This window comes from Rhineura floridana, chromosome 21 (genome assembly GCF_030035675.1).
Source record: "Rhineura floridana isolate rRhiFlo1 chromosome 21, rRhiFlo1.hap2, whole genome shotgun sequence".
NCBI lineage: Eukaryota > Metazoa > Chordata > Lepidosauria > Squamata > Rhineuridae > Rhineura > Rhineura floridana.
The window spans coordinates 8,181,018-8,200,721 of NC_084500.1; the positions used below are offsets into that span (position 1 = coordinate 8,181,018).

The following is a 19,704-nucleotide window of genomic DNA, read 5'->3' on the forward strand; positions in this document are numbered from 1 at the left end:
CAATCATCCTTGTTGCCCTCCTCGGAACCTGTTCCAGTTTGTCTGCATCCTTTTTGAAATGCGGAGACCAGAACTGGATGCAGTATTCAAGATGAGGCCTAACCAGTGCTAAATAGAGGGGAACAAATACTTCACACGATTTTGAAACTATACTTCTGTTAATGCAGCCAAATATAGCGTTTCCCTTTTTTGCAGCCACATCACACTATTGGCTCATATTCAGCTTGTGATCAATGACAATTCCAAGATCCTTCTCACATGTTGCATTGCTGAGCCAAGTATCCCCCATCTTATAACTGCATTTGGTTTCTTTTTCCTAAGTGTAGAACTTTGCATTTATCCCTGTTGAATTTCATTCTGTTGTTTTCAGCCCAGTGCTCCAGTCTATCAAGGTCCCTTAGAAATTTGTTTCTGTCTTCCACGGTATTAGCTATGCTCCCCTATTTTGTATCATCTGCAAATTTGATAAGCATGCTCTGTACCTCTTCATCCAAGTCGTTAATAAAAATGTTGAAGAGCACTGGGCCCAGGACTGAGCCCTGTGGTACCTCACTCGTTACGATGTTGAATAGTACTGGGGAGAGAATAGTACCCTGTGGAACCCCATAGCACAAGTGCCAGGGGGGCAAGGAACACTCACTTAGGGTTACTCTCTGGACATGACCCTGAAGGTAAGAGCAGAACCATCATAATACAGTGCCTCCAATACTCATCTCACTGAGTCGGTCCAGGAGGATGCCATGGTCAATGGTATCAAATGCTGCTGAGAGATCGAGCAGAAATAACAGGGTCGCACTTCCCCTGTCATGATAAAGGTCCATCAGGGCGACCAAGGCTGATCCTGTTCCAAAACCAGTTCTGAATTCAGATTGTGATGGATCTAGATAATCAGTCTCATCCAGACTCATCCTTGAGGATATCATGCATTTTAATACACAGAAATGCACTCAAAATATTAAAGTGGGGAAGATTATTTACACAACTGAGCTTTCCAGCCGGCTGCTCTCTCTGTAATATACTGTGTCCCCTGGAAAGCCTTTCCTGGTATTGGGGAAACAGGAAAGCTCTGGGCTGTGGCTTTTATGGTTTTTCAGTGGAAATGTTTGCAGCTCAGTATCAAAGTGATCATCAGTATATCTTTTTATGATCTATGTCATAACGTATAGCACTTTAGATGCAGGGTGGGCAGAAAAGAGATTGAGATGTGCTGGCAGATCACAGGCTGACTTGCAGAAGATCAGTGAGGATTTCCAACTATTGTTTCACAATGAAAACAAGAAAACGACACACACAGCCAATAATAATGATGAAATAAGAAAGCTGGGGGTTGGTAATGAGGAGTGGATTTTTGTGTGGATGGACTGTGAATCAACTCAACACTGGAACTCAAAACAAATCCCTAGGCTAAGTATTATTTAATTCTCAGTGTATGTATTTTGTGGCTGGCTCTGGCTGGCGGTTCTTGGGTTTTTGTAATAATGAAATAGTCAATACCAATCTAGAGTATTACAACCCTACAAGGCATGTCTGTGTTAAAAGCCACATGATGTGCTGCTTTTAGCAGCAGTCTTTAATAGAGGCAGCCATTATCATGTGTTTGACCATCAGGTCAGTAGAAAGGTGACATTGCTTCTTTGAGAATGCCTTTGGTAATAATTTAAAGAGACTTACCTCTGCCATTATAGTTTCATTTTTGCAAGCACTGAGCCATGCTACAACATGTTGAGCCATGCTACAACAACCCTGTAAGGTAGGCTCCATACAAATGATTTAGTATGGGGTGGCCAGACAGTAAACTGTAATCTGTTGGTATGTCCCTGGGAGATTTGTAGTCAATTGTTAAGAGCTTCTGGCTTCCAGTTGTTTCACAATAGCAACAAAAGGACACACACTCGTCTGGAAATTTGACAACTGAAATTAAGAGAGCTTGTGGAAACTAGGAACAGATTTATATGCAGAAAGACTGTGAGCTCATCTCAGTTCTGATAACTCTGTGCTCAGCAGCTTCTCAGAGGCACAGTGTTCTTTCATCCTGGACGTATGTCTTTTGCAGCTAGCTGTAGTTCGTAGCTCTTGGAGTTCCAGTAAAACACAGGGTAGATCCCAGACTCTACAACCGCAGTGCTGCCACTCAATGAAAGTGGATGGGGCAAGGTGCCTGCCAGTTCAGGGTTGGCAGTGCCATCATGCTGCATCAGGTGGGCACACAACTGGAGGGTGCTGCTGCTCCCTACCAAAGTACCCCCAACCTTGCCATCCTAGTGCCACTGGGATTTTGCCCCCTCCCCATGTGTCACTGCTGACCTGTGCCATCAAATTATTGGGAGAGTACTAGCCATATTTCTCTCTCTTGAACTTTAGGAGGAACTGTAAAGCACACAACAAAATTTACTATTGATTTCAGTATATTTTAAAAGATGAAGGAAGAAAAGTAGAGTGGGTAATTTATATTATATTGTGATTTATAGAGGTACTGTAGCGTGCAGGTTCTGCAAAAGCCAGTGCAGTGCTGTGCAAAGACTGTTGGGTTAGGGCCTGGGAGACCTGGGTGCAAATCCTCATTCAGCCATGGAGCTCACTGGGGTGACTTCTGGTCTAGTCACCTTCTCAATCTAAACTACCTCATAGGGTTATTATGAGGCAATATTGGGAAGGTGCAGGACCACATATGCCACATTGAGCTCTTTGCAGGAAAGGTGAGATATAAAGGAAATAAGGCATTAAATAAAATTAAGGCTACAATCCTATGCAGATTTACTTGAGAGAAAGCTCCATTGAACAGTGAAAGTTACTTTGAGTAAGCCTGCTTGGGATTATGGTGTTAACAGATTACTATTGCCCAAAGTTTCTAATATTTATTGATAACTACCATTTTTGAGCAGCGTGTTAGCTAGCCATTAAGTTATTTTATTATTGCAGTTGTGACTGCAGCTATTATTCATTACATGCCATAGGGGCTTGGAGCAAATTTAAAGCAGACTTTTTGCAATCTATTTGTGGCACAATCCTGAAGAGTAGCTGTGCTACTTGTAGCAAGGAACAAGTGTCGCATGATGACACATTTAACATTTAACAGTCATTATAAATATTATAGTATTTATTGATAAATCATCTAGTATATCAAGGAAATAATTGAATCTAGATGTTAAAGGCTGCAATTCTATGTTCACTTACTCAGTACGGAGTAAGCCGCATTAAACTCAGTCCAATTTACTTCTGAGTAGACAAGGTTAGGATTACGCTGTGACTTCAGGTTCCTGGTCTCCCCCCCTTTTACTAGGTTATTGGTTCTTTACATCCTTCTTACACCTCTTCTTAAGATAGCAACTTTCACTTGTCTGAGCCCACAGGAGCCACACTAGCTCTGCTTCAGAGTCTTAGGGTCTCCCCCTGGGCTTTTCTCTCTTTATTACCTCTCTGCTGTCCTTTCACCCTTTCCTACATTCCCCTCAAAGTGACACTACAATCCTATTCCAACCCCACCTACCTGGGAGTAAGTCCCATTGAGCTCAGTGCGACTGACTTCTGAGTAAATATGGTTAGGATTGTATTGTGAGCAGACATGAACTCCTTTCCCTTTCTGTGCCCCCCTTTCAAACTGTTTCTTCTACTGGGGCTGGAATCCTAACCCTTCTTACCTGGGCATAAGTCCCATTGGACTGAATGGGATTTACTTTAGAGTAGGCATGGCTAGGATTACATTGTGAATGTAAACCAAACATATTTTTTAAGAGACTAACAATTTAGATAGTCCATGCCTAACTCTAGCTTTCCTGACAGGTCTCTCTCCCTTTTTAGGCAATCCTAACTCCATTTACCTGTGAGGAAGCCCCATTGAACTAAGTGGGACTTATTTCTGAGTAGACATTTCTAGAATTACAATGTGAGCCTTCAGTAGCTCTCCCTCATCTCCCTTCCCTATTTATTAGATTTACATCCTACCCTTCCTGCCAGTAGGAATCCACTAGGTTTCTGCTTCCCTGCCTCCTTTTGCCTTGTCTCAGGATAATTTCTACTTGTCTGAGCCCACAAGAGGCTTGAACTCCACTTAAGTTTTTAAAACAACCTTAATTATTTTAGAACTATTTAGACAGTCCATTCCTAGCTCTAGCTTCCCTGAGATGCCTCTCACATTTTTGGGCACTCCTGATTTCCACTTACCTCAGAGTAAACCCCACTAAACTCAATGGGACTTAGCTTCTGAGTAGACCATTTTTTTAAAAAAATTGCAGTGCGAATCCTCTGAAGCCCCCCCTCCATGTTTTGCTTCCCTCCTTCCCTCAAGCTCACTCATTGCCAACATGCAGATGCTCCTCTTCAGGGCTGCCTCTTTCCCTCTTTCTTGCATTTGCCTCCATTTTAGCCTTGTTCCTCCTTCCCCCTCTGTGACTCCAGCAATTGACATTTCCTGGAGCTCATTTCTGATTGGCACCTAGAACAAAGCCTCAGGCTCTCCCCAGGCAGGAAAACTAATTGCTCACAAAGAAAGCCATGTGGACAGCATGCATAGAGAGGCAACACGTGAACAAAAGGCCTCTTTCTTCAGGGGACTGGTACAGGCAGTTATTTTTCAAATCACCATGTGCAGACTCTTTCTCAAGAGCAGCTGAACCCAGGCCCAGGGGGCTTGTACTGGGGTGCAGAATAACGTGTGAATACCCCTATTGTTGTTGTTATATGCCTTCAAGCCAATGCACAGCCCAACAAAAAATTTTTTTATTTAGTTGCCAAGGATGTTTGAATGACTTTAGGGTATTTTGGGGTGCTAAATCCAAAAATGACATTAGTTTTGCCGAATTGGCTCTAGTTTTTGAGATAATGGATACCCCTCAAATGACGATTATACCCCAATACTACCTGTAGCTGCTGACATATGCAGCAGAGTTTGGTCTGTCTTTTTACTCTTGAACATTGTTTTGCAAGTTTATCCATTGCATATAATATCATATTGATACTTTTTTTTTTTGAAGAGGAATATGAGTTCGTCACGAAGAGGCTGCTTAAACAATCCTAATGCATTCTGCCACATTTGTGGCGAATACACTCTGCAAAAACAAAGAAAAAACATCACTGACTTTGTAAAACAAGCATATCTTGCTTATTTTGGAGTGAAGCTTGGAGATCAAGATAAGTCCTGGGCTCGCCATAAGGTTTGCAAAACCTGTGTAGAGTGCCTACGACAGTGGAAAAATGGAGAAAGGAAATGTTTAAACTTTGGTGTGCCTGTGGTGTGGAGAGAGCTGCAAAACCATCACGATGATTGTTATTTTTGTGTTGTGAATGTGAAAGGCTTCAATCGCTACAAGAAACATAAGTGGAGTATCCTGATTTGGACTCAGCAAGGCGACCTGTGCCACACAGCGAAGACGTTCCCATACCAGTGTTTACCTCACTGCCTGACCTTCCATTGTCAGATGTTGAAGAAAAGCTGGATGTGGAGTGTAGCACAGGTGGTAGCCCTGGAAGTGGATATGAAGAAAGTTTTTCAACACCTGAGCAGTTCTCCCAAAAAGAACTCAATGATCTGATATGAGACCTCAGTCTGTCAAAGCAAGCAACTGAACTTTTAGCATCCAGGCTAATGGAAAAGAACTGTCTACAGCCGGAAGCTAACATAACAGCTTATCAGACAAGAGAGGAGGGACTTCTTCCATACTTCAACCAAGATGAAGAACTTGTATACTGCAATAACATTCCTGGACTTTTTCTCCAAATGGGACTACCGGAATATCAACCAGAAGATTGGCGGCTTTTTACAGACAGCTCCACCAGAAGCTTGAAATGTGTTTTATTGCACAATGGTAACCGCTATGCATCTCTTCACATTGCTCACTCAACAAAACTTAAAGAAGAATATGAAAATACAAAATGGTCTTGCAGAAGCTCTGCTATCATGAGCACCAGTGGTCTATTTGTGTTGATCTAAAGATGGTGAACTTCTTGCTTGGGCAGCAAAGTGGATACACGAAGTACCCTTGTTTCATCTGCTTGTGGGATTGTAGGGCAAAGCGAGATCATTGGAAAAAAGTGACATGGCCTTCAAGGGAACACATGACTGTAGGTGCAGCAAACATCATTAACAAGCCATTGGTTGACAGAGAAAAAATCATTCTCCCACCACTCCATATCAAGCTTGGACTGATGAAGCAATCTGTTAAGGCCTTGGACAAAGATGGTGATTGCTTCAAATACATTTGTAGATCGTTCCTTGGACTGACTATGGAAAAACTAAAAGCAGGAATCTTTGATGGTCCTAAAATTCGTAAACTCATCAATGATTTGACTTTCACTAAATTTATGAATGATGCTGAAGCTTCTGCCTGGTACAGTTATATCTCAGTTGTCAAGAACTTCTTGGGTAACCCCAAAGCAGACAATTATGAAGAATTGGTGCAAAACATGCTCGCTAACTTTAAACATTTGGGTACTAATATGAGCATAAAGGTACACTATCTCCATAGCCACTTAGACAGATTTCCAGATAATCTTGGTGATTTTAGTGAGGAACAAGGGGAGAGGTTCCATCAGGATATAAAGGTGATGGAGGAAAGGTATCAAGGCAGATGGGACAGACACATGATGGCAGACTACTGCTGGAGCCTCCAACGTGATTGTCCTGATGCCCCACATAAAAGAAAATCGTACACACGGCATTTTTCTATGCATTAATTGTGATTATCTGAATGAGCTTACTTTGTTTTAATGTTATTGTACTGAATACAATGCCATTAGGTATTTCATGTGTTTACTTTTGTATGATTTGAGACAGTTTCCATGTCATTTGTGAGTAGGCTATGCCTGACCATTATATTTTTTGAATTTGTTATGTTTTTCAATGGGGGCATCCATTATCTCAAAAATTAGAGCCAATCTAGCAAAAACGATGCCATATTCGGAATCAGCGACACAAAGTTACCCTAAAATCGATCAAACATCATTGGCAATAAAATTAGTGTTGACCAATTATGACTTATGGCGACCATATGAATCTTTATATATACGAATGACAATCCGCACATCCCTTTTCTGGATGTCCTTCTCACCATTGAAAACAACAAAACAGCCACTGATATCTACAGCAAACCCACTGATGCCCACACCTATTTAAACTGGAAATCCTGCCATCCTAGGCATATGTGTATAGCTTAGCTCTGAGAATCAAACTTATTTGCAACACTGCAAATAAATACCAGAGAAGGATCAGTGAACTTAAAGAACATCTTCTTCGAAGAGGATATTCTCCACATATTATGAATTGCAACATCCACCGAGCCTCCATTCTGTCCAGAAAAAACCTCCTCCATCATACTGAGGTGTCAAAGAGCAGAGAGCAACGGATTCCATTTGTGGTAGATTTCCATCCAGCATCTCCTAACTATCACCGAGCAATCAAGGAGAGCTACCCATTACTGGCAAACTCTGAACATCTTACCAGAGCCATCAGCAGGCCTCCTGTTGTAGCATTTTGCCAACCTCCTAATTTGCGCAGACTGTTAGTGAGAGTTGTGCTTAAGCCACCTATCACCAATCCAGGGTCTCATCCTTGCCACTCCAAACGCTGTATCGCCTGTGTGTACCTCAGGGAGACAGCCACTTTTACAAGCACTAGGACAGGCAGGACATATTACATCAAACAGAACATCACCTGCAGGTCCTGCAATATAGTTTACATCATCGAGTGCAAAAGATCAGGATGTCATATCCAATACATAGGAAAGACCACTACTGACCTATGCACGTGCTTCAGGAACCACAAGTTGGCAATTTTGACCAAAAAAGTGGAGCAACCAGTTGCAAAACATTTCAACATTTAGGGCCACAGCCTGTTGGACTTTTCTATAACAGCTATAAAGATGCCAACAGATCCAGCAGCATTGACAAAAAGGGAGAATTTTTGGATTTACTCTCTGGACACATTGGCACCACATGGCCTGACCCTGGAGGACAGTACTAACACCACTTAGCTTCTGCAAATAAAGCCCCTCTGAGCATTCCATCCTCAAAGGAGGGGGGAAGGAGGGGGGGAGGAGGGAGGGAAGGTTTGATCATTTGTGTGCTTTTTGAGTTTGGGGGATTTACTCCTGTGCAATCATGCTTAGGATAGGTGAAACTGACCGGGGGGGAGGGAGGGGACAGATTGGGTGGGTGGGCACTGGCCAGAGAGGAAGCCCCTTTCCTTTCCAAAAGGCAAACATTGTGAACAGTATCATTCTTTTTCAGGGTTTCCCTCACCTTTTCATTCTACAAAAGGCACATGTAGCCTCCCACCCTTATTTAAACCAAAGCTGACCCTGGTCACATCCACACCAGGCACTTTAGACCATCATGGCTTCTCCCAAAGAATCCTGGGAAGTGTAGGTAGTGAAGGGTGCTGAGAGTTGCTAGAAGACACCCTGTTCCCCTCACAGAGCTTCAGTCAGAGTGGCTGACTGATCAATCACTCTGGCCACTGCAGTTCTGTCAGGGGAATAGGAGTCTCCTCTCAGCCCCCTTCACAAAAGACACTCCCCAGGATTCTCTGAGGGAAGCCATGACCATTTCATGTGAAATCAAAGTCTGGTGTGGGTGTGGCCCCCTGATTAGGCAAGCCCGGTAGCTGCGAGTCTGGCTTTTAGATCACTGACAGTTGGTTCTTACTGAGCATGCCCAACATTATCATTCAGTTCAATGCTAAATTTATTAATTAAAAATCAGCCAGGAATATTTTTAACGTTTACAGTGCAGAAGATGAAGGTCAGAGTATGGGGAAGGTCAGTAATAGGATTACAGGTACTCTGTGAACATGGCTGATTTTTAATGAATTACAACCGATTATGAGAACTCTGACAGAAAAAAGTCCAACAGTGGTCTGGTTTCCCCCCCCCTCTTTTTACACTTTGAACTCTCAGTTCTCTCTGACTGTTTTGTGTATAGCCATGAACATTAAGAGGGTTGTTAAGCAAGTGTTTCTGAGTTCAGTACTATAAGTTTTTGTAAGGTTTTGTCTTGAAATGAACTTATGGGAAGAATCAGAATGTCATGGAAGAGTATTTTCAATTTAACATTGCGGAATGTGAAAAATCCATGCTGACTATAGTATACAGCAACTCTCACGGGTGTATAATTAGGAGGAACTGGTGCTAAAATGCTGATAAATTTTCATGAGGCCTTTTTTTAATTAAAAAATGCAAACTGATGTGGAGAACTGAATTTAATATTAGAAACCAACACTGTAAGCAACACTGGCTAATAAACACAACTGACAATGACAGATTTAACCATCCCTACACACACTACCTCTTTGGCAATGTTGCGGGAAGGCTGATCTGTGGGGCTTTAGATTTCAGCCCCAAGATTCACAGTTTAACAGAGCCACTGGACACAAAGCAGCTTCCTATGACTGAGCTACTAAGGGGTTCTTTAAGCAAGTGACAATTCAAGATTTCAAAGGTCTTCCAAGATTTGAAGAGAAAACCTATAACACCCTTAGCGATAGCAGACATCCGCTGCTCCCCGGCAAGAGACATTTCCACTGCGGTATAATACAGTATGTATATTCACTTGTCTGCCTTATTCTATTTTAATTAGGAAAATAGCATGGTTAAGGACTTTAAGTACAGCACAAATTAAAATAAGAGCTCTACCTCCAATCCAGGAAGGAATGAAAGCTCTCATTATTTGAAAAGAACATTCTTCCACCACTAGAAAGGGGACATCAGATAACTTGAGTGTCATTTAAATAATTATTTCCTATATTCAGACCACTGCTTATGAACCCAAAAGGCAAAATGAAGGTATCCTCTTGAGAGGGTGGTGTAGTGGTTAGAGCTGGCTGCGGTTGATGGGAGTTGTGCCAAGAAACCCCAAAGTCTACTCCCAACCCCAGGCATTTCGAGATGGTCAGGAACACCCCATGCCTCCCTTACCAGAGTTGAATTAAGCCAAACACCAACCCTGTAAGGTAGGTAGACTGCCACCACCCCTCCCACTCCAAGTCAAGGGGGAACCCAGAGCATCAAAGATTCCAAAGAGCAAGAGCCAAACTTTATACGCTCACTGCTCTGGAGCCTCAATCCAAGCCCTATTTAGTAGTCAGTAGCTTTATGGACTAAGGGCTGGATTTAGAGCCACAGTGTCCCAAATAATACACACTAAATAATATAAAGGAGTTTATTGATTAAAATATAAATGCATTTAAGAAGAACAGCATACACGATTTGAAAGCTTTCTTAAAATTGGTTTTAAAGGTGTTTTGTTTTAATGTATTGTAAAGTCTGTTTTTATGATGTTTTAAAGTGTTTTTAGTGCTTTTGTTTGCTGCCCTGGGTTCCTGCTGGGAGGAAGGGCGGGATATAATTCAAATAATAAATAAATGAAATGAAATGAAACTCCTCTAAACTAAACATTCCTAAACAGAACTAGCAAAAAGACACATACAAAAATACAATGAGAAAGTTCAACACAGGCACAAAATAACAAAGCTTACCTAGCCTAAGCTAAATACAAACAGGTAAATGTAAAAGCCTGTCTTCTTAGCTCTTTATACCAGCAGATATCACACAAATAAATCAAGATGGAATGGCACAACTAGCTGAACGATAACCTCTTTTTATGGGAATTTGCCTTGCAACAGAGACAAGGCCAATTGGCCAATCATGACACCTGTGGGTGATGGAATAGTCCGGAAGTTCACAGCGGGCCTACTCATTTACAGCTACTCAGGCCTTCTGACCTTGGTACCAGGCAGTACAGATAAGAAACAGCTGCCTCCTCTCTAAGCTGACAAGCTGCAGCTGGGCTGTATGAGATGCCCTAATTTCTCCCAGCTTAAAGTATCCCAGGCACCAATGCAAGATACTCCCCACAAGCTTAAGCCATTTTACTTTGGCCAACTTTGGCTGTTCTGACAAGTTCTTGCCCCAACAACATCTGGGGACCCAAGGTTGAAGAACAGTGAGTCGGAGTGTCGGATTAGGACCTGGAAGACCAGGGTTCAAATCCCTATTAAGCCATGAAGCTTGCTGGGTGACTTTGGGCCAGTCACAGTCTCTCAGCTGAACCCACCTCACAGTGTTGTTGTGATAAAATGGAGAGGAGGGGGAACTATGTATGCCACCTCGAGCTCAGTAGAATCACAGAATAATGGAAGGGGTCTATAAGGCAAATAGGGTTGCCAGGTTCAGGGCCTGAGACTGATCCTGTATCTTTAGGAGAAGAGGAAGTCAGCCAAGTGCAGGTGTTCTTGCAACCCTGTAATAGGAAAAACCACAAGGTGGAATTCTCCCTTCCCCTGCACAACTTTAAAGATACAGAAGACATCTTGGTTGCCAGGCCTGGCCTCCATCTTCTGTATCTTTAAAAGTTGTGCAGGGGGAAGGAAGAATTCTACCTTGTGGTTTTCCCCATTATGGTGTTGCAAGAACACCTGAACTTGGCTGACTTTCTCTTCTCCTAAAGATACAGGATCCATCTCAGGCCCTGAACCTGGCAACCCTAAGTGCTAATGCAATAATATAAATAAATAAATAAATAAATAAATAAATAAATAAAATAAACAGGGTTGTGGGAATCCCAAGGTTTGCAGAACTACAAAACAATTGTTGGGGTGGGGGTAAGAAACCTGAGGAGGAGCTTCACAACAGCACAGTAATAACGGCATGTTCCCTGATTATGGACTGTTAACAGACTACTGGGCAATAGAATGCTAGGTAGGAATGCAACAGAGTAGCTGGAATCCTGGAGATCAGCATAAAGCAATATTTTGTTGCAGCTCCCACTTGTGATCTCTACCCCACCTCCAGCCATTATTTCTGACTACCATTCTGCCAATGTCCAATTCACCAAGATAAGGCATCGTGTGTGGATGAAGGCTTCCAAACCTGAAGCACTGGTCTCTTAGCAACCAGAGTACTCTTTGTATTAAAACATAGCTGCAAGGAACCAGCTGTCATTTCCTACCACATACATACTAAATCAGCAAGTACCTATTAAAAAATTGACAACCTTACAAACAATGATTAAAGCATTTCCACTATGGATGTCATCTTGTGTTTGATGTACCAGTGCACTACAACTGGGGACAGAAGAGGCATTGACTCTGTAACAGGCAAAGAGGCATGCTTGATAGAATGTATGATGAATACCTTTGATCACATCTAGATTGGCTTTGTGCAGTCTTTTACTGATACTCACATGCCCTCTTGTGATTTAGTAAAGCGGCACTCAAAAAGAATATTGATACAATCACGCATACAATTGTACCTTGATTGCTTTGTGTCCCCATGTATTTTATAATTAGAACATCAGTAAGAGGGAACTGCTGCAAAAAAAGAATGGAAGGAACTGATAGGTGAAGTAATCTGTACATCAATTTTGAATTAATTTTAGAAATTCTTCCAGTTAAGCTAGCATTCAGGAGGAGTGGCATCCAGGGTAGAACAAACCCCATATCATCTTCTTTAGGTCCCTAAGATGATGATGATGATGATATCCTGCACTTCCTCCCAAAAGGAGCCCAGGGCGTCAAACAAAGAACACTAAAAACATCTAAAAATTTTTTTTTTTCAAGAATCTTTCAAAATGTGTTAAAAAGCAGTTCCAGCATAGACGTAGACTGGGATAAGGTCTCTACTTAAAAGGCTTGTTTAAAGAGGAAGGTCTTCGGTAGGCATCAAAAAGATAACAGAGATTGTGCCTGTCTAATACTTAAGGAGAGGGAATTCCGAAGGGTAGGGTCCACAACACTTTAAAGAGGGGTGGCAGTAGTGAGAGATAATCCAGCCTGTCAGATTGTATAGCTTGATCAAAGCCACTCTATGCTGATTAGGGATGGGTAAGAACTTTGATTCAGCTCACATTTCAAGCAGAATTTGTCAAATTTGCACTTTCCAAAACAATATGAGAACCGAAACACAGCCATCCTTCGAAATTCGCATTTATGAGAATTTTGGGATGCAGTTCGCCAACTAAACAATATGTACAAAAATGAATATATATGGAAAGAGTGCATAAGAATGAATATATGAGTGAAAATAACAGGCAAAAAGGCATGATGAGAAATGGTTTGCAAAACTATGTAGCTTTGTCAAAACTGCCTACAAAATGTGTTTATTTGGAAAAATTTGTACCAAAATGGTGGAGGATTTTCATGAGGACTTTTTTTAAAGGAAATTTGCAGATTGCTGCAGAAATGTAGAGGACTGAATTTAACATTAGAAAAATGAGAAACTGAGAGAACCGAAATTAACAGATGTTTCCATCCCTAATGCTGTTCTGGTTAGGGTTGTATTGGAGTACATAGGAATCTGCCTTATACATTGGTCCATCTAGCTCAGTATTGTCTACACTGACTGGCAGTAGCTCTCCAAGGTTTCAGACAGGGGACATTCCCAGCCCTACCTGGAGATTGAACCTGGGACCTGCTGCATGCAAAGCAGACACTCTCCCACTGAGCTAGGGTATAATCTTTGGAGGAGGAGGAGGAGGAGATAAGGCAAAAAATGGTGCCCATCCAGGGGAGTGCAACAAGGAAGAGGGCTGAGCAACAGAAGATGGAGAAGACTTGTTCTCTGTTACTGTGGAGGGTAGGACAAGAACAGATGGGATACACATTATGTCTGCATCTTAGCAAACCCTTCCTAACAGTAAGCGCTGCTTAACTATGGGATAGAGGAGGTGGTGGACTCTGCATCACTTAATCAGAGGCTGGACGGCCATCTGCCAGGGATTTTACTATTTGCAAGATTCCTGCATCTGAGCAGGGGGGTTAGTCTAGATCAGGAGTTCCAAAATTGTGGCCCATGGACCACCATTAAGTGGTCTGTGAGCTTAATTTAGGAGATCCGTGCTGTGTGTGTGGATTTGAGGTTGAAGACGGGAGACTGCACGTCTGTTACACTGAATATTCATATTGATTGTAATTGTATCACAGTTGGTATCTGTTTTGGAATTGCTTTCTTAGATTTTTTAAAGATTTTTTTTAAAAAGAGTTTTTAAAAGATGTTTTGCTTTTAAGATGCTTTTGGTGTTTTGTTTGTTGTTTGCCACCCTGGGCTCCTTCTGGGAGGAAGGGTGGGACAGAAGTTTTAGTCATCATCATCATCATCATCATCATCATCATCATCTATCCTGCCCTTCCTCCCAGAAGATGCCCAGGGCAGCAAACAAGGGGCAAAATACTAAAAACATCTTAAAACATTTTAAGAGCATCTTACTGCATCTTTTTTCTCTTATATTGTATTGTCTTGTATTACAATCTGAATTCTAAGGAATTCAGATTGTAACACAAAAAGATGTAACAGATAAGAAATAAAAGAAGATATAAAAATGAATAATCACACAGCATCTAACACAACGTGTTACAATGAGCAGAAGTTAATTAAGTGGTTCGCCAAGCAAGAGTGTAGTCGTCCACAATCTCAGGGGGTCTTAGACCCCTTACTGTTCGGGGAGAGGGTCCCAGAAGGGTCCCTATGCCTCCAGCATCCCATGAGCCAAGCAGCATGAAAGGGAAGTGTGTTAGCCACTGAGAAGAGCCTTCTGGCAAGCTTCCTTCTCCTTTTCTGCTGATTGGAGCCAATCAGAGTGAAAGGAGGTGAGTCAGCCACAGAGAATATTCTCCTCAGTAGCTAACACTCATAGAATCATAGAATCATAGAGTTGGAAGGGGCCTTGTAGGCCATCGAGTCCAACCCCCTGCTCACAGCAGGAAATCCACAGCTAGAGCATCTCCCGCAGATAGCTGTCCAGCCTCTGCTCTCAGCCACTCTCTTCTTTCATGCTGATCGGCTCCTATGGATGTCTGTTGTTGTGGGAGAAGGCATGCACAAGGATCTCATTCTCAACCCTGCAGCAAAAAAGGGGTGGTGGTTGCTGTGACAAACATGAAGCGACCCTGCACTTCTGAATTTGCCACTACACTTCTGTTGCCAAGACTCTCAGCAATATTCAGGTGGTCCGTGTGAGAAAATGTTTGGGAACCACTGGACTAGACGATCTCCAAAGTCGCTTCCTACCCACTTTAAATTCTATGATTTAAAGCGGGGTGGGGGAATTTACCCTCCAGATGCTGCTAGACTACAACTCCTGTCATCCCTGACCTTATGCCTTGGTGGCTGGGGCTGTTGGGAATCTAAGTCCTCTTTAAGTTTCCAAAATCAGCAAATAAAAGAAGCTGTTAAAATGCTCCCGGGTTTTGGCAAAAGAGAGACTTGCAGAGAAATGAAGATTACATGCGCTTATTGTCAAGAGTAAAAAAAAAGGCATGAAAGAGTCTCATTCCTCTGTCGAACAAGTGAATCAGCTTCTGCAATCCAGTGTCCTTACTACTGAAATTACTGTATTCCACAAAACTGCAAAGTTCTGCTGGCTGCATCCAGTTCCTCACCCTTGATATCAAGTGGGGACGCATGCACACACACACAGGTTCAAAAAATAGGGAATCAGCAGTAATTCTAACCATAACGGAGTACAAAGGTTGACATGTCAAAAGTGTTGTGAACACGTACACATTTCAAAACATAGTATAACAGCTCATTCTTTCAAGCTCTAGTCCTGCCTGTGGTCTCAGGAGTCCTCAGAGCGCCCCCTCCGGTGGGGTCCGTTGCCCCCTTTCATCGCAGAACTCACGTCTGTTTGGTTTTCCGTTATGTACATTGTGTTCTCTCTTGTCTGACCTTATCCAGTCCTTCTCTTGACTCCCTTGCCTGCTTTTTCCACCCATCCCCCTCTTTCTGGCTTGCCACTAGGGATGACAACCATATACCCTTCTGTCCTTTTACCCCTCCCCTTTTCTCTCTTCATTGTTCTCACTGAGGCAGCCAAGTTTTCTTTTGTACCTTCTCTCTCAGGAGTGTAGTCGTCCAGGGGCTTGGGGGGTGTCTCAGACCCCTTACTTTTTGGGGGAGCAGGGTCCCTATGTCTCCAGCATGCTACGAGCCAATCAGAGTGAGAGGAGGTAAGTCAGCTAGTGAGAAGACTCTTCTCAGTAGCCAACACTCACCTCTTTTGTGCTTTTTGGTCTGTTGTGGGAGAAGGCATTAACAAGGATCTCATTCACAACCCAGCAGCAAAAAACAGGGGGCATGGCTGTGACTAACATGAAGTGACCCTGAACTTCTGAATTTGCCACTATACTACTGTTCTCTCTTCTTCCTCCTTCTCCTTTCCTTGTTTCTCTCTGTCTCTGGTCTCTAAGCTGCCTTTGTTTCTTTGTATTTTCCTCCATCAATCCAGTCCCCCTCCTCTTCCCCCTCCCTGGTGGACCCCAGAGACAATGTCCTCAGACTCTGCCCTTTTAATGTCTTAAAGGACGCTCTCAGCACCCTTATCGACCAAGAATTCCAGCTCCCGCTCCTCTGCTGTGTGTCAACTCAGCTGCTGAGTCAAGCGGAGAGTGCCAGCATCTGCCAGAACAAACTATTTTATTTTTTTTTAGTACGGATCCTTACGTAGCCAAAATGGCACCAAATGTTTACCCGAAGCTTATTATAAATTGAAACATGAATTAAAGCACTCATTAACCAAAAGAAAAAAAGCTGAAGAGAGGACAAAATTGAACTTACTAATATCCGCCACTCAAAAGAAGGATAGCAAATTATTTTGGCGGAATGTCATGGGGGCCAGGACACATCCCCATGGATTCTCTGCTTATGGTATTTCATCTCACGGGTGGGAAAGATCTTTCTCTGCAATTCTAAGTGATTCCAATTACTCTTTTACGTGCAGTTTTCAACTATCTCCTGATGTTCCAGAATGGCAACCTGTAACTCCTGGTGAAATCATTGATTTGATCTTAGAGCTTAAACCTGGGAAATCTCCTGGGCCCAATTCAGTAGCCCCGGATCTTTTAAAATCTAACCGTGATTGGCGGGCTCCATGACTCTCGACTTGTTTTACCTTTATTAATAGAACTGGAAAAACCACAGAGGTTTGGAGTAAAGCTATTCTAGTCCGTATCTTCAAAAAAGGCGAAAGGACCAACCCTGCTAATTATCGCTCCATCAGCCTTCTCTCAACAATTGAGAAACTTTATGCCAGGTATTTGAAACATAAGCTTTTATCTTGGATGGAGGAAAACAGCCAAATTGGTGAGGCACAGATTGGGTTTAAAGCCGGTTGTTCAACCTTAGACCACTGTTGTGTATTAGCACATTTAGCTGAGAAATTTACTTCAGTTCCTGCTGGTAAACTTTTCCCTGCCAAAATGGCACCATCCACACACAAGAGGGCGACCTATCCTGGGTGGCTATGCCAGTGGCTTCTCATCCTGATGTGTTCTATCTCCACTGTTGGAGGCAGCATCCCTCTGAAGTCCAGTGGCTGGAAACCACAAGGAGGGAGAATGCTGTTGCACTCAGGTCCTACTTTTTCGGCATCTGGTTGACCACTGTTAAGAACAGGATGCTGGACTAGATGACCAATTTCCTGACCCAGCATGCTCTCCTCCTAATCTCATGAGAGAGGTAGAATCGACAGAATCCCAAAATTTCATAGAATCATAGAGTAGTAGAGTAGGAAGGGGCCTATAAGGCCATCAAGTCCAACCCCCTGCACAATGCAGGAATCCAGATCAAAGCATTCCTGACAGATGGCTGTCCAGTTGCCTCTTGAATGCCTCCAGTGTCAGAGAGCCCACTACCTCTCTAAGTAATTGATTCCATTGTCGTATGGCTCTAACATTTAGGAAGTTTTGCATAAGTACAAAAATAAACTTGGAGGCGAGGGGGGGCAGCTGAAGTGGTGGCATGGGCCGAACATAGCCCAGTGACAACTGAGTATGCCCAGTGCCCTCAGAATGCTGATGAACGTCACATCCACACAATACATTTAGAGCATGTGGCTTCCCCCAAGGAAAGCTGCAGAACTTCAACAGATCTACAATTCTCAGCATGCTTAACAAAATGACAATTCCCAGGATTATTTGGGGGATGCCAAGTGCTTGAAATGCATGGTGGGGATGTAAACCTGATGATTTGTTGTTGGTATATGCCTTCAAGTTGATTACGACTTATGGTGACCCTATGAATCTTTTTTGGATATATTCATAGGGTTTTCATGGTAAGAGGTATTCAGAGGTGGTTTACCATTGCCGTCCTCAAAGCCTATGGTGCCTGGTATTCCCAGGAGGTCTGCCATCCAAGTACTGACCAGGCCTGACCCTGCTCAGCTTCCGAGATCAGATGAGATCAGGTGTGTTCAGGGTAGTATGGCAGTAGGCTAAACCTGATGATTGGGGGGGGGAATGGAAAACTAGAAAGCACAGAGGGGGGATCCCAGAAGAGGGCATGGCTGCCACTCTACTCTGCAACATTTTGGTGCAGATCTGACTCGTACATATTTAAAGAAGCCGTTCTTGCACAGGCGATCTGACAAACAAGTTCTCCATACGCTTCACACATCGCAGTATTATAATGACCCATTTGCTAGTAAAAAGTCTGTATTTGGCAGTGGGGGGAGAGATTCTCAATATGACTCACAGTCGCTGTAGTAGAAATGGAACATACCCCCATACTTCCTATGTGTTGCTTGAATCAATTAAACTGACATGCGAACGCTGGCCTACTTGAGGCCTCTAAAGCTTTTTCAGAGAAAGGAGATCTGGCAGGAAATCAACCAGCCCACAGTGTTTTCCTTCATCTATAGAAAACACAGAAAATGAAAGGATGGGGAGGGAGGTACTCTTGCAGGTAAAGTAAGATCCCTGGGGGAAATGAATGAGCTAGGATGTTTCTCTCTTTCTCCAAAATGATGAAAAATGAAGTGCTGATATTTACAGAAGCTGAAGAGTTTGTCTGGCTTAGCTGTTTTGGACATCTATTAGTAGTCACGTTTGGCAAAGGATGCCTCTGAAATTCCCCTCCTCTGAAGTTCTTCCTCGGGTAAGAACGTCAGAGCAGCCCTACTGGATCAGACTCAGGCCACATCCATCCGTGTCATGCATTTAAAACACTACGATGCCCCTTTAGACAGTGATGGCTTCCCCCAAAGCACCCTAGTTTGTGAAGGCTGCTGAGAGTTGTTAGGAGACCCCTATTCCCCTCTTACAGCTATAATTTCCAGAGTGGTTTAACAGGCAATCTCCTATTCCCAGGTTCCAAATTGTGGGAGGGCTTCTTAGAGCTTTCAACTAAATGTTCTTAGAAGCTCCATTGAGACCTTCTTGCTGAGAACGGGAAGGTTTGAGGGGGGGAGCACAGCTGGGGACAGGGCTGGTGTTCACACTCCCCCACGACATGCATTCTTTGAACATATGAATGGGACTTATCTACAAGTTACGGGGGGGAACAGTCTTTGTTAAGAGGATCTCTTTTCTTTGAGGACTGCACTCAGTGCCCTCCTTATAAGATCCAATGGGGCACAGGCTCACGGCTGGGAGAGCAGGCTGACCGCAACGGAGTGTGCTTTGCACTTGGAAGAGAATTTGACAACCTATATTTCCAAAGCTTGTCCAAGCTGTAATCCATCATTCATTGGGTCCTTTCAGGTCCCCCCCCCAGATAATTACAGCAGTGAGCCTGCAGGAGAACGCTATCTACTTGATTCCCGGCAAATATAGGCTGTCCTCCACTCCCAGATTGAGTTCAGTTTGGGGGCAGGAAATCTGTTCCTCTCAGTTTGAGCAGTTTTTGGATTTTCACTGACTGGTCCTTGGGTCAGTCACAGTCATAAGACCCACCCACCACAGAAGCAGTTTTGAAAAGTGTAAACATACTGGTGGCAAGAAGA

The 19,704-nt window shown here is 43.1% G+C and overlaps 1 protein-coding gene and 1 pseudogene across 2 annotated transcripts in view; both read right to left on the minus strand.

The window, feature by feature from the left end:
• Positions 1-19,704, minus strand: part of CALN1 (calneuron 1) — a 171,741-nt gene that overhangs the window by 56,767 nt on the left and 95,270 nt on the right. The window lies entirely within an intron of this gene.
• LOC133374532 (5S ribosomal RNA) lies at positions 18,078-18,196 on the minus strand (annotated as a pseudogene).